The sequence below is a fragment of the Leptopilina boulardi genome, unplaced genomic scaffold (assembly GCF_019393585.1).
Source record: "Leptopilina boulardi isolate dan_hultmark-lab unplaced genomic scaffold, ZJU_Lbou_2.1 LbouV2_214, whole genome shotgun sequence".
NCBI lineage: Eukaryota > Metazoa > Arthropoda > Insecta > Hymenoptera > Figitidae > Leptopilina > Leptopilina boulardi.
The window spans coordinates 2,793,657-2,811,453 of NW_026137768.1; the positions used below are offsets into that span (position 1 = coordinate 2,793,657).

At 31.0% G+C, this 17,797-nt stretch overlaps 2 protein-coding genes across 4 annotated transcripts in view; one reads left to right on the forward strand and one right to left on the reverse strand.

Annotated features, from left to right (window-relative positions):
- Nucleotides 1-17,797, reverse strand: part of LOC127279035 (zinc finger protein 160-like) — a 252,806-nt gene that overhangs the window by 201,026 nt on the left and 33,983 nt on the right. The gene's annotated exons all lie outside the window — the stretch shown is intronic.
- The window catches only part of LOC127279034 (protein tiptop), a 219,982-nt gene that overhangs the window by 93,361 nt on the left and 108,824 nt on the right, over nucleotides 1-17,797 (forward strand). The window contains exon 1 of one of the 2 annotated variants that reach the window (XM_051301118.1): nucleotides 7,056-7,537. The exons of the other annotated variant lie outside the window; for it this stretch is intronic. The gene's annotated coding sequence lies outside the window, so the exon portion shown is untranslated. Of the gene's footprint in view, nucleotides 1-7,055; nucleotides 7,538-17,797 lie in introns of those variants that run through there. 2 annotated transcript variants of the gene reach the window in all.

Sequence of the window (17,797 nt, forward strand, 5' to 3'; positions counted from 1 at the left end):
ATAAGAGGAATCCTCTCAAAACAAGAATTTTTTTTCGATGTATGTATGTATAACCCTACTTTCTTGAGAGGTGAGGGTCAACAATGGACTGGACCGACGAAGAATCGCTATACAAATTGTCGCTCATTCATCGGTTTCACCGCACACAGTAGCATGGTATATTTTGGGGTTTACAGGACTTAAACCGTTAGCTGCTGGTTAATTTACTTTCTTAACAGGATGAATAATTTCCTGGTTATATGACTTTCTCAGCTTGGCCATCACTCATACATTATCTGCTCTATAGAAATTCTTTACATTTTCAAAAATGTTTCTTTCGAAGTTTATATATATAAAAGAAATGCTTTGGTGAAAACTGTCATAAGTTTATGGTTGGGGAATTTTTGTTTGTATTTTTTTTTTTTTTTTTTTTTTTTTGATAAAGTGAGGTTAAGTTAACCAGTTATTTATTTATTTTTGACATTTTTGGAGGACAAACTATTTTTTAAGTTTAATCAATTTGAAAAATCTGTTTTTTTTTGAGTTTTTATGGAAACATATTAGATAGTGTTTAAAAACGTCAACATTTTTCGAAATTCAAAATTTTTTTCTTTTAATATTAACTTTGTAGAAAACTACTTCATAAATTTGAATTATTGAGAATTCGTTCACTATTTTAAATTAGTGTAAATTTCTATTAATTTTTAGCCATTTTCTACTACATTTTTAGTGAAAAGAATATTACTAAATCAAATAGTAATATTTAAATAAAAATTAATGGAAATTTCTACTAAGTTTTTGGCATTTTATTTAGACTAAAAATTAGTAAAAAATTTCACTAAAACTTCGATAGAAAAAAATACTACTAAATAAAATAGTAATATTTTACTAAAAATTAGTGAAAATTTTTACTGATTTTGAATTAGCAAATAAATTCTCACTAATTCAAATTTCAGTCAATAATTACTAATTGATAGTAAAAAAATTACTTAATTGTTTAGTAATGTTTTACTATTTAATATAGAATAGTCTTACTAAAGAAGTTAGTGTAATTCCATTTCCATTTCTACTTTTTCTAATTTTCACTCCCACTTCCATTACCACTTCCACTTTTTCTAATTTTCCTAATGGAAGTGGCAATGAAAACTAGGAAAAATGGAAATGGAAGTGGGAGTGAAAATTAGAAAAAATGGATGTAGAAATGGAAGTAGGAATGAAAATTAGAAAAAGTGGAAATGAAAATTAGAAAAAATTGGGAATGGAAATGGAATTACATAATCAACTCCCTGTCGGAAATTTCAGTAAGTTTTGCTCCGGAAATAGTAAAAAAAAACTATTTCTAAAAAACTATTTATTTTTTAGAAGTAATTTTTTTTATTTTCGGAGCAAAAGTTGCAAGAGATGCGCAGAAGTTTCGAGCAATTTAGCTTTTACTTTGTCAGTATAGTAAAAGTTACTTTATATTTTTCTTTGTGCAACTGATAAATACCAACTATTTATTTATTTATGTATATTCCCCGCAGTCCAGATTTTTGGACCATAAATGGGTAACAAAATAATAATACAAAAAATAAAATGCATTTGATTTTAACAATATAGCGATTAAATTAGTAGTCCGCACGTAAAGATACAACATAGTTATTGAATTTATTTGAATTTCAAAAGAAAAAAAAATTGAATTTGCATTAAAGATGACTAAAATTTTACTGATACAAATAGTCTATTATGTAATATTTCATTTCCTTTATTCCAATATTATTACCGTTCCATTTCCACTTTCCCCCTTCCTCTTTCACTGTTCGACTTTCAGTGGATTATGAAAATGCTGGAAGTGAAAGTGAAAGTGGAATTAGGACAGTGGAAGTGGAATAGTATAAGGGGAAATGGATAATAAAAATGGAAAAGTGAAAGTGGAATTAGGATGGTGAAAGTGGAATAGTATAAGAGGAAGTGGATTATGAAAATGCTGGAAGTGAAAGTAAAAGTGGAATTAGGACAGTGGAAGTGGAATAGTATAAGGGGAAATGGATAATAAAAATGGAAGTGAAAGTGGAAATGTAAATGAAATTGTAAAAGTGGAAGTGGATGATGAAAGTGGAAGTGCACAATGAAAGTGTAAATGAAATGATGAATGTGAAATGATAAAAGTGGAAGTGGAAATGAAATTACATAATGACAGTATGTTGAAATTCGTGGTACATTTTCCTCCACTATGATGTTTTGAACAATTACGAGTGTACTATATATAGGTACATAAATAAAATTGAAATGAATGACTATATGCAAGTCATAAGGTTCGAAAGATAATTCTTGGTACACGTGCAGGCTGGGAATATGTAATTCGAAATGAAACGGATCTTCGACTGAAATCGATGGCGAGAAACTCGGAATGGCGTAGAAGTTCTCGGCTGATATAGTGCCTTGGAACGAGTAGTGACGACGTGAGTGCCGTGAGCATTGCGAAGGGGTTGGCAAAGAAATCGGCGAGAGGGGAAGTAGAAGGAGAAGAAAAGGGGAGCGAACCCCTCATCACTCCCTCCATTCCTTAAAGCATTAGGAGTTCGGTAATAAATCTCGTTGAATAAACACACACACATTCACCTACGCGGATACTTTGCTCTCTCACATCTCTCTGCCCTCTATACTCGTTTCACTTGGTACATCTGTGCACACTCACAACTCTTTTCCTACAATTGTCGTCTTTCTTTATATCATTCTTTATATATTATTTCATATACGAGTATTCAGAAATGTTAGAATTTTAGTTCATTTTTTTCATTACGCAATTATATTTCCGCGTCATTGAATTGAAAGTGGTTCCTTGGGAGGGGATGGAAAAAAAGGAGAATAGAGAGCAGATTTTGGAGTTTTTCATGGGGGGAGGGAGGAAAAATAAGAGGGGACCAATGCGAATGGCAGAACGACGATGGTTACGTTCTACGGATCAGGGAGCTCGATAGCGTGCCGAAGTCGAGGAGTGCGGCAATAAATCCATTTTTCGTGAAGGGTCGGCAAAGGGGCGAGAGCGGCCAGGGTCTGATTAGCAGCCTGACTCGGTCGTACAGGATGACAGCCAGTGAGTTATAATATTGCCCATCCATCTATTTATCTACTCCATCGCTCTTCCCCTCCTCTTCTCCAACTATACCCCCCCTCACCTCGTTCCTCTTATCCACAACATCCCCATCATGGCATTTCGTAACTATGATCCCATTCTCTCTCTCTCCCTACAGAAACCACCTTCACATCTCACCTCCCGTTCAGATTCTTTGCAAATATTACAAACCATCTTCTAAATATAAATTAACTATCGGATCTTAGAGTTATAAAAGACAAAAGGGTCTCGTCACTTATGCTTGATGAGTAGTTTTGTCTCCCCAGGGAAATCGAGCAAGAGTGGATGAGATGATCAGTTTTATTGTTTGATTGTCAGCGGGAGAAATTGAAGTTGAAGATAAAGGATTAAAGTTTTTTTTTCGATGTCTTTTGATGAGAATTTATTTTTTTTTCAACTTTTTGGTCGACTAAAAAAAAGAAATTGCGTATTTTAATTTAGTTATACATACGAAAAATGAGTGTAAAAAAAAGAAGTCAAGAAGACGCGAATGTAAAGTTGATCGAGAAGTTGGACTACACGAGACGGAGAAAAAAAATGAAGCTCATTCAATATTACATTAAGGTGACCCCTCGCAAATCTTGCGCTGAAAGCGAGCGGCAGGACACCTCTCTATACATTTTCAACTGGAAAGATGCACCCCGAACTTTCAACGGGAACCAGTTCATATATCTGAAGTATGGTTGCCATAAATAAGCGACCTGTCCGTTCGTTCTGTTCGCCGTCTGCCAACCCCTTACCGATCTGGACGCCCCCTTCTCCCCCCTCCCCCTCGTTTCGAACATCCTTATACTTCTGTCAACAAACTGGCCGCCCAACAGACTCCTACACTGGAATAAATATTTATTTAAATCAAAATGTGGATTAATTGACCTATTTATTGAAGAAAATTATGCGTTCTAATATTTTCAGATTTTGTATTATTTTTCATTTACATTAAATAGGGAACAGGAGGAATCAGTGAAATCTAAATTAGTGGATGAAATAGCTAATATTTAGTCACTAATTACTTGAGTAACATTTTCACTATAATTTAGTCGAATTATAACTGATTTAAGTCAAATCTGTATTATCATCAATCGGTAAAACAGATTTGACTGTTTTAATAAGAAAAATCTGCATTATCATCAATCGGTAAAACAGTTTTGATCGATTATGTAATTTAATTTACTTACACCTTTAGCATTCATTTTCATTTCCACTTTCACCATTCCAGATTCCCTATTCCACTTCCACTTTCACTGTTCGACTTTCACGAAAGTGAAAATAGAATTATAAAATGGGACTGTTAAAAATGAAAGTGAAAATGGAATGGCAAAGGTAAAATGGCGTAAGTGCAAGTGTAAGGATAAAGTGGAATGGTGAAAGTGGATATGGAAAAAATTACTAAACCTAATTCAATTTGTGTATCAATAGCTATATTAAGGTTTTTAGGGTCGTTAAATCCAAATTTGATGTCAAAATTAAAAAATTCAAAATGACAAATCCAATATGGCGATAAAATATATTTAAAATTTTAAATATAATGAATTTCAAATATATTATATAATAATATATATAAAAAATTTAAAATAGCGGACCCAATATAGCGTTCAAACATAGTGAAAAATTTTCTGCAATATTAAAAACTACTTTTAAGTCTTAAGACTGCTCCAATTTACAGCTAATCGAATTGTTCCATTGGGCTTTTACTTTTACAGGCTTATAACAATAAAAAAAGAACCCTTTTGTCAACGGCAATTCAATAAGAGTTGTATATACACCGTCCTTTTTTTTGCAATATTTTTTCTATTCTTACTAGTGATTTACAACTTTAAAGGTATTTTTTTCAACTGATCTGTCAAAGTTATTTATATATATATATATATCTGTAGACAAGAAAAAGTTTAGAAAAAAAGAATATTTTTGGGTTTCCACGATTTTAAACTTCGACATTTGTGTGGAGTAGATTTATGACATGCGCTGCATCTTGCCTTATAGTTGTGCTAGTAATAAAGTAAAATATATTGAAAACATTTGAGTAAATAATTCTTTAGGAAATATATTTTTAAAACAATTTTTCTTTTAATTGTCAATTATGATAGCAGAAATGTTATTCTATACGAACGTTGCAACTTATTCACTTTAAGAGAAAAACCATTGTTAAAAATATAAGTGAGTGTTCAAGATTCATAATTGTAAAAAAAATGTAAAAAGAAAAAAACTTTGTAATTTATTAATATATTTCCGATTTTTAATATGTTACATTAGAATATTATAAAATGCCAATTCCGTATTGAATATTATTTGTTCAGAATTTTAACTTATTTAAAAATATTTTTCTTTTAAACTCTATTTATTGTATCTAAAAATGTCTAATACATTCCAGAAAATTTGTAATATACTATAAATATATGTAACTTTTAAAAAATAATTTTTTAGTTCCACTAATTCTAATTGGCATTCATAGTCACAGTCAAATCTATATTATCATCAATCGGTAAAAAAGGTTTTACTGTTTCAATCATTAAAATCTGCAGTATAACCAATCGGTAAAACAGTTCTGATTGTTTCAAACAGTAAACTCTTCATTATCGTCAATCGGTAAAACAGTTTAAAATATTTCAATCAGTAAAAACATATTTGACTGTTGCAAGAAATTAAATCTGCAGTATCATCAATCGGTAAAACAGTTTTGACTAGTTCAATCATTAAAATCTGCATTATCGTCAATCGGTAAAACAGATTTGACTGTTTCAACAAATAAAATCAGCATTAGCACCAATCGGTAAAACAGTTCTGATTTGTTTCAATGAGTAAAGTATGCATTATCATCATTCGGTAAAACAGATTTGACTAGTTCAATCATTAAAATCTGCATTATCGTCAATCGGTAAAACAGATTTGATTGTGTCAGTAAGTAAAATGTGAATTATCATCAATTAGTAAAACAGTTTTGTCTTTTTCAATCAGTAAAATCTGCATTATCATCAACCGGTAAAACAGATTCAACTGTTTCAACAAGTAAAATCAGCATTAACACCAATCGGTAAAACAGTTCTAATTTGTTTCAAACAGTAAAATCTGCATCATAATCAATCAGTAAAACAGATTTGACTGTTTTAATAAATCCAATCTGCATTATCTTCAACCAGTACAACAGATTAAATTGTTTCAACAAGTAAAATCAGCATTAACACCAATCGGTAAAACAGTTCTGATTTGTTTCAATGAGTAAAATCTGCATTATCATCAATCGGTAAAACAGATTCGACTGTTTCAAGCAGTAAATTTTTTTACTGAATTTCAGTGCAAATGTTACTAAAGTAATTCAGTTGAATAATCCCAACTATGTGAAATATCAGGAATTCAAATTTAGATGGTACTTAAACCAATTTCTTTCAGCTTAATTTTTAGTTACGTTACAAAAATAAATTAAATTTTTATCTTACAATTAACCTCAGTATTACTGTATAAAAAAATTGTTATCAACCAATCCAGATTACTTGAGATAGTAAATATACGCAATAGTGTCACTTAAATCTTGTATATCTTGAAGTTGGTGAATGAGAAGAAAATACGAGTAGGAGCGTGTGACGTAGGGGGCAAAAAAAAGTTGGAAAACTAGACAGAACCTTGCTACTTGGAAATTGCTGCAGCAAACTTGCGGAAATCCGTGGACGAAGATAGACAGAAGGATCGAGAGAAGGCGTGATAGAAGTGAAAAGAGAGAGGGATCAAACGGGAGGAGAAAGAGAAGGAAGGAGAGGAGAGTGAGAGAGAGACCGACTGGACTAGCGATAAGTGAGATGGGGGCGTGGGTGGAAAGCAGATGGTGGGGGAGAAACGCGGCGCTCCACCCTAGTGGTGGGGATAGGTCAGGGTCGCGGGACGGAGAGGTAAGGAGAAATAATGTTTAGGTTGGGTGGGTAGGGAAAAAGGCAACGGTGGTGGGGATATGAGTCGCGGAGCCGTCAGTGCGCCACGTGCTGCCGTTGCGTTAGGATGTATGTCATTTTTTTTATTGACCTACGCGGGCGACATCCCCGGTCGTGATTGACAAAGTTATTCATTGTGACACAAGTGGCAATCTCACTCATGTTGATTTTTACTTGAATTTTAATTTTTGAAATTTCACAATGAAATTTCAAAATTAAATTTACAAATGTTTAAAAATTAAATTTAAAAAATGTTTGAAAATAAAATTTATAAATTTTTATAATCAATTTTTTTTTTAAATGAAAAAAATATGAATCGGTTTGACTGATTCAACGAAACTTGATATTTGTTTTCATCGTGATGTGCTCAGTGTCAAAACAGTTTTTTTAGTGGATTCATGTGATATGGTGCCACTAAGGTGGAAAGTGGATTTAGAATTCCGACTATCGGATCACTTGCGCCTTGGTCTGAACGCCCTTAATTTTTTACAGCTGCTTCGGATTACGTTGCCTACCACTACTAGTGGTGAGTGGATTTTTAACATTTTTTTTTTGCAAATTCTGAATTCTATTTTGAAATATATATTTTCTTTATCGGAATTAGATAAGATTTAAATTGACGTAACTCTATAGCCTCTCGAGTGGTAATGAATTCTTATCTGCTTCGCATAGTGATGTCATATACAATACAACCTTTTTTCTTCATTTATTAATACCAGAACAAAATTGTATCGGGATGATGTGACAAAACTTCTAGAAATTCTATAGTTATTTGATTGAAAAAAAGTAATTTTCGAAAATTATGAATTTTGAATAAAAAATTATAGAATTTTTTTTATCGTGTCTGTGAATTGTGAAAAAAAATATGGTGTGTGGTAGAAATTGTAAAGAACGCGAAAGGCGGGAATGAGTAGACGTAAAGTCGCGTGGTGTTTGAATTGATTGTGACAGTGAAGAGATGCACATCCACGATTAGAAGAATACTCACAACCCATTCTCTACGCACTCGTGGTTTTTTTTTCGTTTCCAGTGAATCGATGCGATTTTTTTTTTTTTTTTTTTTTGTCAGTTCGGGGAAGCGCGGGGACAATGGGTATTGTTGCAAAAGTGGATGAATGGTTTCAAGCCTTTAATCAGACATTTTCATTTTTGTTTTTCTTTTTTGAGAAATTGTGTAAACAAAAGTTCTTGTGACAGGTGGCCAAATTTTCTCCAATGAAAAATTTTATTCGCTTGATTGATGTTTCATATATAATATTATCAAATAACAGCAGCAACTTTGTGTTTTTGAAAAAGTTTGCTGTGGGAGGTAAATTTTTGCTGTTCCATCAAATTACGTTAGCTAATATAGAACAAATTTGTTGTGGGGTCAAAAAAGTTTGTAAATTTTAAAAAATTAAGTTTATTACAGCAAACTTTTTTGTTGTCACAGCAAAAAATTTAGCTGTGGTTACTAATTTTGATAACTCCGATAATAATCGTCAGTTCGCTGCTACATCAAATTACGTTAGCTAATATAGGGACAGCCAATAAGTTTGCTATTTATTTTTGTAAATTTTAAAAAATTAAATTTATCATAGCAAAAAGTTAGCTGTGGTTACTAATTTTGATAGGTCCGGTAGCAAACATCAGTTTGCTGTCACATTAAATTATGTTAGCTAATATAGGGAGAGCGAACAAATTTGCTGTGTGGTCAGAAAAGTTTGTAAATTTTTTAATATTAAGTTTATCACAGCAAATTTTTTCGTTGTCATTGCAAAAAATTTAGCTGTGGTTACTAATTTTGATAGGTCCGGTAGCAAACATCAGTTTGCTGCCACATTAAATTATGTTATCTAATATAGGGAGAGCGAACAAATTTGCTGTGGGGTCAGAAAAGTTTGTAAATTTTATAAAATTAAGTTTATCACAGCAAATTTTTTCGTTGTCATTGTAAAAAATTTAGCTGTGGTTACTAATTTTGATAGATCCGATATAAGTTAGCATCTGTAAGCAATTCTTTTTTTTGCGTGTAGTTAAAATTAGGTTGTAGATCTCTTGTGTCAGTTTTAAAACTTTCGTGCTTGTGTCTGAATATATACTAAACAAGCTGCTTCAAATTAATTAATAATATCGTGCACGAAAAGAAAGAAAATGCTTACAGATGCTAACTAATGTTTATGCTATCGGATCTATCAAAATTAACAATTACAGCTAAATTTTTTGCTATGACGACGAAAAAGTTTGCTGCCTTAAATAATATCTAATTTATAAAAATTTACTGTCACAGCAAACTTTTTTGACCCCACAGCAAATTTGTTCGCTGTCCCTATATTAGCTAACGCAATTTGATGTGACAGCAAATAGTTTGCTGCAACATCAGACTTTTTCTATGTGTCCTTACCACGAACACGTGCAAAACGAGAAATTTCTGAAGAAGTGTTGTTTATAGTATCCGAATATAAATTTTAGTGCTACTTTCTTAACCATGTTTGGCCGGAAAGTTAAAAATCCAATTTTAGTAACAGTGTTTTTGGTAAAAACGTGTTGGAAAAGAACGTATAGTGTAAATTAATAATGTACAGTATTTTGGTTTATTCAGTTACAATCCTGATCAACTGATAGTTCAAAACTTTGAATTTTCTTTCAAAAATGAGTATACCATTCAGTTATTCGAACAGAAGAAATTTAAAAATAATTTAAATCATTATTATTATTAATTGCTGATATAAGAAGTCAGCTCATATAAAAAGAAAACATTCTCAATTTGGCCACAGAGATGAAATGTAGATTGAAATGATGTGAAAAAATAATGAGATCGAATCCGGACAAAGTGGATTGTATTTCAGTTGATCGAAGACGTCCTGTCACTTGTTCTGTCTGCCGATGCTTGACAAAGGTGCGCTGACGATTGAATCAAATGACAGTATTGGATGTAAGTCCTATATATTATCGATATCGAAGACTCGAAGCACAAAAGAAGCTTTCATTTGCAAACAAACATTTAGAACATATATTTATTTATACATGATACAATTTTGAAGCATTAATTTCTGCAATTCAATATATATTCACTTCCTATTTTCCGATCTTATCATATCAGTTTATCAATTCAATTTTATCGTTTAATTTAATTTTATATATTAACCAACTTTGAAAATATGTTTTAAAATCTTTTTTTGACATGATTTTAGAATTTCAATTTTTAAATATAAATTTTTCAAAAAGAAAAATATTTGCTAAGAGCTATTTCGAAAATGACTGTTCCTTGTCAATAAGTATGTTTGCTTAAATAATTTATAGCGTGTATAAGAATGCGAAGTGTGTGATCGATGTTTATTTTTCTAAACTTGGTTTCTTTACTAAATCTGATTATTTTTTTGTAAATTCTCGTGTTATGAAAGATTGCCCACATCAGTGTTTTATTTAAATATTTATAGTGAAGAAAAGTGGAAATAAGTTTTGCTGAATATGAAGTGGTTAAAGAGAAGAGAAATGTTCGTTAATGGTATAGGTCAGTTATTTTTCGAGTGTGCCACAGAATCGGACTCGAAAATAATTTTCATATTGTACTCTCGTGTGCCAACAATATCACATGTGTATATATTCAAAAGTGCGATCGCGAATACAACGTGGCTGCAGTTCCTAGTTTACTGTGTGTGTTATCCAAATGTCACGCTCTCGTACCGTCCAAGCGTTCTGCAATTGATCATGTTTTCATGTTTCATCCACAATGCTTTGTGATCACTTCTTGGCTGTTTGTCAGTTGATCTTCATCTCTCTCTCTCTCTCTATTTTCCCTTGCGTCATTTCTCTTCGTCGAGACTCAGTGCCACTTTGTTGTCACCTGCGAACTAGAATCAGTTTTATAGTTGTGAAAACACTATTTACTTTTTCCTCCACAATTTTAATATTTATTCTGTTTACTTTTAATCCCATTCCAAAGATCCTTTTTCGGTCAGTACTTTGTCAACTGCAACAACGGTAGTTTTTATTTATCAAAGTATTAATCATCAAAGTTTTCAAATTTACCATAGAAAGATGGTGAAAGAAATAATTTTGGTGGGTGATTAGTAAAATGACAATAACATAGGCCAACAAAATTTTTGTCTACTTAAGAACCAAGAACTGCTTTTCCGAAGCATTTTGAATCGGAATCTGACTTTAGAATTGATGCAGTACTTCAGGTTTTCGAGATATTCTAATCTGACAGTGTAGAAAAGACGTTTTTTTGGCCCTATTTGAAGTCGTGTAACATTAAATTATATATTTTTTTTAAAAAATCGTCGTTACAGCATCTGAAGGTACTACTCTTCATGCAGTTTGTTTAAAAAATCATTACTTGCCTCTGAATTATCGTTATTTGAATTTTTTCGAAGCATTATCTGATACACGAATATTGAAACATTTGTCACCACTCAGAAAATTCAAATGACGATAATTTAGAATCAAATAAAAATTTTTTTAAACAAAATGCATTTTAAAGGGTAAGACTTCTTTTAGATGCTGTAACGACCTTTTTGAAAAAAATGATAGTCACACAACCTCAAATATGGACAAAAAATGCCTCTTCTCTGCACTTTTAGGTTAGAAAACCTGACGTGCTAGGCCAATTCTGAGGTCAGATTCGGATTCAAAATACTTCGAAAAAGTATAGTCTTGTTCTTGTTTCTGAAGTAAACCAAAAATTAATAACTTGCATTTTTTAATTGTGATTAACATTGTGATAATAATAATGTTTTTTGGTTGGATAATAATTTTATTTGACATATTTCATATGTTTAAATTAACCTATGTAATTTATTGTTTAGATTGAGCAAGCGGAGTTTACTAAGTGACTGTATGAAGGTGACAAAAACCGAATATATCAACCACATATTAATAAAGTAGCTTCAAATAAAAGAAAATATGCTAATCATAAAGCGAATAAAAATAAACGTATGATAATAATTATTATTTAATTATTAATTGTATGAAAACTATTAATAATTAATTAATTAATTATTAATTCTCTTCAACATAAAAAATATACCCAACGCACCGTAAAATTGACCTACAGTTGGAAGAATTGGACGAAACTGCCCATTTAGATTTTTCTATAGAAAACTCTAAAATTTAAATGGTTCGAATTAAATATTTTAACTAATTTAACATAACCTCAAAATTTGTCAGTTTCTTCAAGTTACATTATATATTACTATTATTTTTAATAATATTGCACTGAGAAAAATGTTTAGTATCATCTACCAAAGTTTGGTTCTTTCTACCAAATTTTTTATTTGATATATGTGCAACTAATCCGTTTGGTTCGGGCTACTAAATTTTTTCGTTGAATCATTTTGTTCGGTCTACCAAATTTTTTGTTTTGCACAACTAACTTATTGTTTTTAAGCAAATAAAAAATTTAGTTAAATGAAAATTTTTTTTTGTTTTCTCAACCAACTTATTTTTTTGTTTCACCCTTTTCTCTTTATATAACCTACCTATGCCTACTTAAATTAATTCCTATCGCGGAAAAAACCTAACACTGCTGGGGCTCGAACCCTCAGACTACGCAACGCTGGTCGAGAACGCTGACCACTACTCTACGAATCCTACTAACAATTTGAGATTAAATCATTTTCACAATGTATAAAAGCTGGAAAAAAACTTTCGTTCTTGTAACAAGTTTTATTTATTTATTTTCACTACACAAACTTTTTTTTTTAAAAAATGTCTGAAAAACATAAAAACTTCAACACTGAAACTTCACGACGCGAACGACATATGGTTAATGTTGACATCCCGTGAATGGGAAGCGACGCCATATTTACGAGAAGAGCGCGTGCGCAATACAGCATGTCAGCTATTTAGTACTGGGAACCAAACTATTTAGTTCGTAAACATGAAAGCTTCAAATATATTTTTTGGTAGAGCCAACTAAACTTTCCGATTTATTGCCACTTTCTATTCTGTTGTGACAACCATATTTTAGTAACGCCAACTAAAAAAGCTCAACTAAATTATTTTCTTATTATTACGAAATTATTTTTCTCAGTGTGAGAAACAAAATTGTGATTGAATGTAAAAAAAAACAATTTTCGAATTGAGAATGACGAAGTATAATGAATGATTGTTTTTCTCCTATGTTCCATTTTCTCTCTCACTCTGCGCCCGATCTATCGCGCGCGTGTGAAATACTGTGTCGAGTACTTACATGTGTTTTCGTGAATTTTTTTTTTTCAAAACTCGTCTCGAATTCTGCCGTATATGTACATACTCGATGACGCACTCTGTATATTTCAAGCGAATGATTGATAAACCAACGTGGGAGTATACGGAAGATATATTTTAAAATATATATACACCTATCTCTCTCTATAGTTATTGTCGCTTCGGGGTGTCCGATGATTTCTGGCAAAATCATGCCTATGTGACAAATTGTGCTTTCTGTTTTGCCATTTATATTCGTATGTTTAATCCATGACGTTTATACCTTCCTCGCAAAATTTATGATTCTCTGAAAAAATTCATCAAACATTTTTTTTTTTTGTCTCTGACTAAATGTCCTAAAATTCGATTGGAAAATGTTTCCAAATAATATCGATATTATTTGCATTTTGTTTCGAGCTTTGATATATATATATATATATATATACATTATTAGGAAATAAATTTTGAAAATAAAAAAGCAGATATTTTTTGTTAATGGCAATAATAGTAAAATAATAATAATAATTAAAAAAAATTAATGATTTTTATAATTATTTGAAATTATAAAAATATGTGAGAAATATAAATTCAGTTTACAAGTCTCAATTGGCTTGATTCCGAGGAGTTTTCTACGTACACATTCGTCATTCGAGATCGCTTAAACTGAATGTGTGCACTCACTCAGAAGCGGCATATACTATCGACGTGAGTCATATCCGTTTGTGATTGCGATTCCAAGCAGTAGAGATCACAGTGGATCAGTCGTCGAAAGAGGACTTTTCAGTGCGTGATTTTGCAGCTTTCGCATTATCTACAGAGCGGTGCCTTTTCGATTATAGGTTTTCAGGTCTCGTGAATTTTATGTTTAATTTCGATATACAAGGTGTCAAAAAAATGACTATTTTTGCGCATATCTATTTAACTATAAACGGAAAAATAATAATAGGTGCTTTTTTTTCTTTTTTTTGGTCAGACAGTGTTGAAAATACTTAGTTTTTCTTTTATATTTAAATTTTTAAACTTAACTAAATATTTGAACTTGTTGCTGGATTCTTGAAAGATAAAAGAATTAAAATCCCACCGCTGTCACTAAATTATTCATTTCAAGAATGTCAAAAACCCAGCCGATGTTACTAAATTAATAACTTAGCCAAAAAACTATAAAATCCCACCGCTGTCACCGAATTACTCGAATCTGAAAAGTATTCGAAATCCTGCCACTGTCACAAAATTAATAACTAGCCAAAAAACTGAAGAAATCCCACCGTTGTAACCTAATTATACTAATCCAAAAAATATCCAATATTCCGCCGCTATTACTAAATTAATAACTAGCTAAAAAATTGAAGAAATCCCACCGCTGTCACCTAATTATTGATGTAAAAAATATATACAAAATTCCCCTCTGTCAATGAATTATTAATTATAAAAAAAACTATAAAGTACTACTGATACAGAAATAAAAAATGAAAAGGGATTCGCTTCTCTCAATAGTTCTGAGCTAACTGAAATTCACGCAAGCAAATAAAAACATTAATATTCTTGAAAAATTCTTAACAGGTCAGTAAAACAAATTTCATATACGTATTCAGACTATAAATTCTGAACAATCAGTATGATTTAAAAAACTAATTTACAATTTAATACAATTTTAACTACATTTAATATTAATATTAATAATTAATTATTTTAACAAATTTTAGAACAGAAAAAATACGGTTTCCTCATCAGAATTAATGTTTAATAATAATATTAAATTATTAATATTTAAATTAATAATAATTTAAATAAAATTGAATGAATAAATTAAATAGTATTAGATAAAGTAATATATAAATTATGTATTTATAATTTAAGTAAATATAATAATTCATCAAAGCTATTTGTTCTTTATGATATATATGAATTATATAAGAGAATCGAATATCTTATATTTATCTTTTCATTTTCCAGAAGAATACTCAATGAAATTTGATAAAACATTTAATTGACGTGTGACAGTACAGTATGACTTTCTGTCACAATTCTCCTACTTTATACAATCTATCCACGTTTCCTTGATGGAAAACAAAGAAAGGAGAACGCGGATGATAGTAGAGAACACAGGACATGGGATGGATCAGACATGCGTCATTTTTCTGCCAGTTTAACATGTTCGCCTGTCCATCTATCTAAGATGAAATAGACGCGCGTATGCCAAGTTTCAGACTTGAATGACACTCGTTTTATTCTATATCTTCTCTGGTGTATACCCTCGGGTGCCTTAATCATTTTCTATAATCTTTCCACTATTTAGAAATCACAAAAAAAAATTATCAAATAAAACTTTGGACATCAGGCTAAAATTAAAACAAAAAATATAAAAGTCAATAAAAAAAATGGTTAATAAAGAATTAAAAGTTAATTCACGCAGTTTAAATTCCGCGCCACATTAACACTTCAGATATCCGACAGATGGCAGTGTTTTTCCTTTCTCATAAGCAACACAACAATCGGTTAAGGTATATAAGTATTCGTGGTTTGTACACTGAAAAAAAAATTTATTTGATTCAAATACTCCATTACTTGACTATTATCGAATAAATATTTATTTGTCTCAAATAATTATTATTTGAGTCAATTAAATGGTATTTGTTTTAAATACAGAAATTATTGGTTCAAATACAATTTATTTAATTCAAATAAAAAATTATTTGGTTCAAATAAATATTTATTTGATAATACTCAAGTAAATAAATTTTTTTTTTCAGTGTAATGAGTTCACAATATCACTCTAGCTGATGATCGTTAACGTCCAGTATGAAGTTAGAAAATATTTTTTACTTTTTCTCCGTTTATTGCGTATGATTTTATATATAACCTCTGGTGCTTGGGGAAGGACTCTTTTCCTCACCTTCAGTGAGATTTTAATTCTTTTACCTTTCAAGAATCCAGCAACAAGTTGAAATATTCAGTTAACTTAAAAATTTTAATATAAAAAACTAAGTATTTACAACAGACTGGGTAGGTTATTTGGAAATAAAACACGGTATAGTATAAAAAGATAGGAAATTATAACAAGTAAATTAATACTTTATTGAACAATTAAAAATTGAATTAATAACGTAATTTAATGCTTTCCGCAGTACTATAATAGTACCACTGACAAAATCTGCAAACCCGGAATTGCACCTCACCTCAAGTATACCTAATTTCCCTTTCCACTTAAATTTTACTTGAAACAGATATCGTTAAATCTCCAGCATTGTTTATGTGAGAAAATGAAGTAAAGGGAAAAAGAGAAAATCAGTTTTTGGAAAACCATGTGAAAAGAATGAAAAATGAGATGATGAGTTTAGAAAGGATTGGCTGTGGATGAGGGAATAAGAGAAAAGCGTGCGCGGTAGCTTCTCGCCGAAGGCCCGAATATCGATCTCATACATAATTAAATACCAGCTCGGCAAAGCATCACAAAGAGAGCTTACCTCAGCTTTGATCTGCTGACAGACGGGTCCCGTCATCGCAGACTTCAATAGATGGGCGCGGTGCTTCGAATCGGGAGAGCATATACAACGGAGGGTGGATGGTGAGAGAGAGAAAGAGAGAGAGAGAGTATATCGGCTCGACGCGGCGTCTTTGCCTACGTGTTATTGGCTCTCTACTCGTTTGTACTTGCGTAGACAGATCAGGGGTTTTGCAAATGCCTATACGTGTACCCATCGCATTTCTGCATATTCATATTAGCTACAAACAGGCGTCATATACCTCTTTTGCATTTCATATTATCCATCTTCTATATTGCCTATGGGTTGCTGCTAACGAACGCTTGAGGGCCTCTTCGATTTGCACGCCACTGAAAACTGCTAGCGCAATGCTTTATCACCGATACAAAGATGTCAATATGTTCTCTCTACTCTCCTGGCGTTTTATCTTCACATAAGAATATACCATTCTTTTCGAAAACAATCACAGTACGAATTTCTGAATACATATCCCAAGAAGACTGTTTTTTAATTCGTGGAATATCAACGATACGAAGTTTCAACATTCGAAATACAGGCATTTACGATTTTGCCAGAGTTCAATGGGTCAAAAGAACTATGAAGAGATGTAAAATTAACATTTTGTAATTGTTTAGTATGTTTTAAATATATTTCAACATAAAATTGATCTTGGATCATCTTTAGATTTTATTAAATTAGGAAAACATAAATTACAAACGATGGATAACACAAATGTATATACTTTATAAATTAGAATGTAAAAGCTCTGTGACAATACCTATGTTGGAAAAACTTACAGACTACTTCAAACCAGATATAGGGAACACAAGACTAATTATCGTTTAAATAAAAAATATCATTCAGTATTTACAGATAATAGATTACAAAAATTTGACGATGGCTCCAATCATTACTTTTATTGGGACAACGTCAATTTTACATAAAGTAAAATTGCAGAAATATTTTATATAAAAAAAGAATTTATCAATAATTTATGTCGAGTGACATTAATTTCTTAAAATTACTAAAATTTTCACTTTATGTGCACTAAATCGAATTTCTGATTTACTAAAAAATTTTAAATAATTGATTTGTTACAATATCTTAAAATGTAATTACAAACATAATAAAGT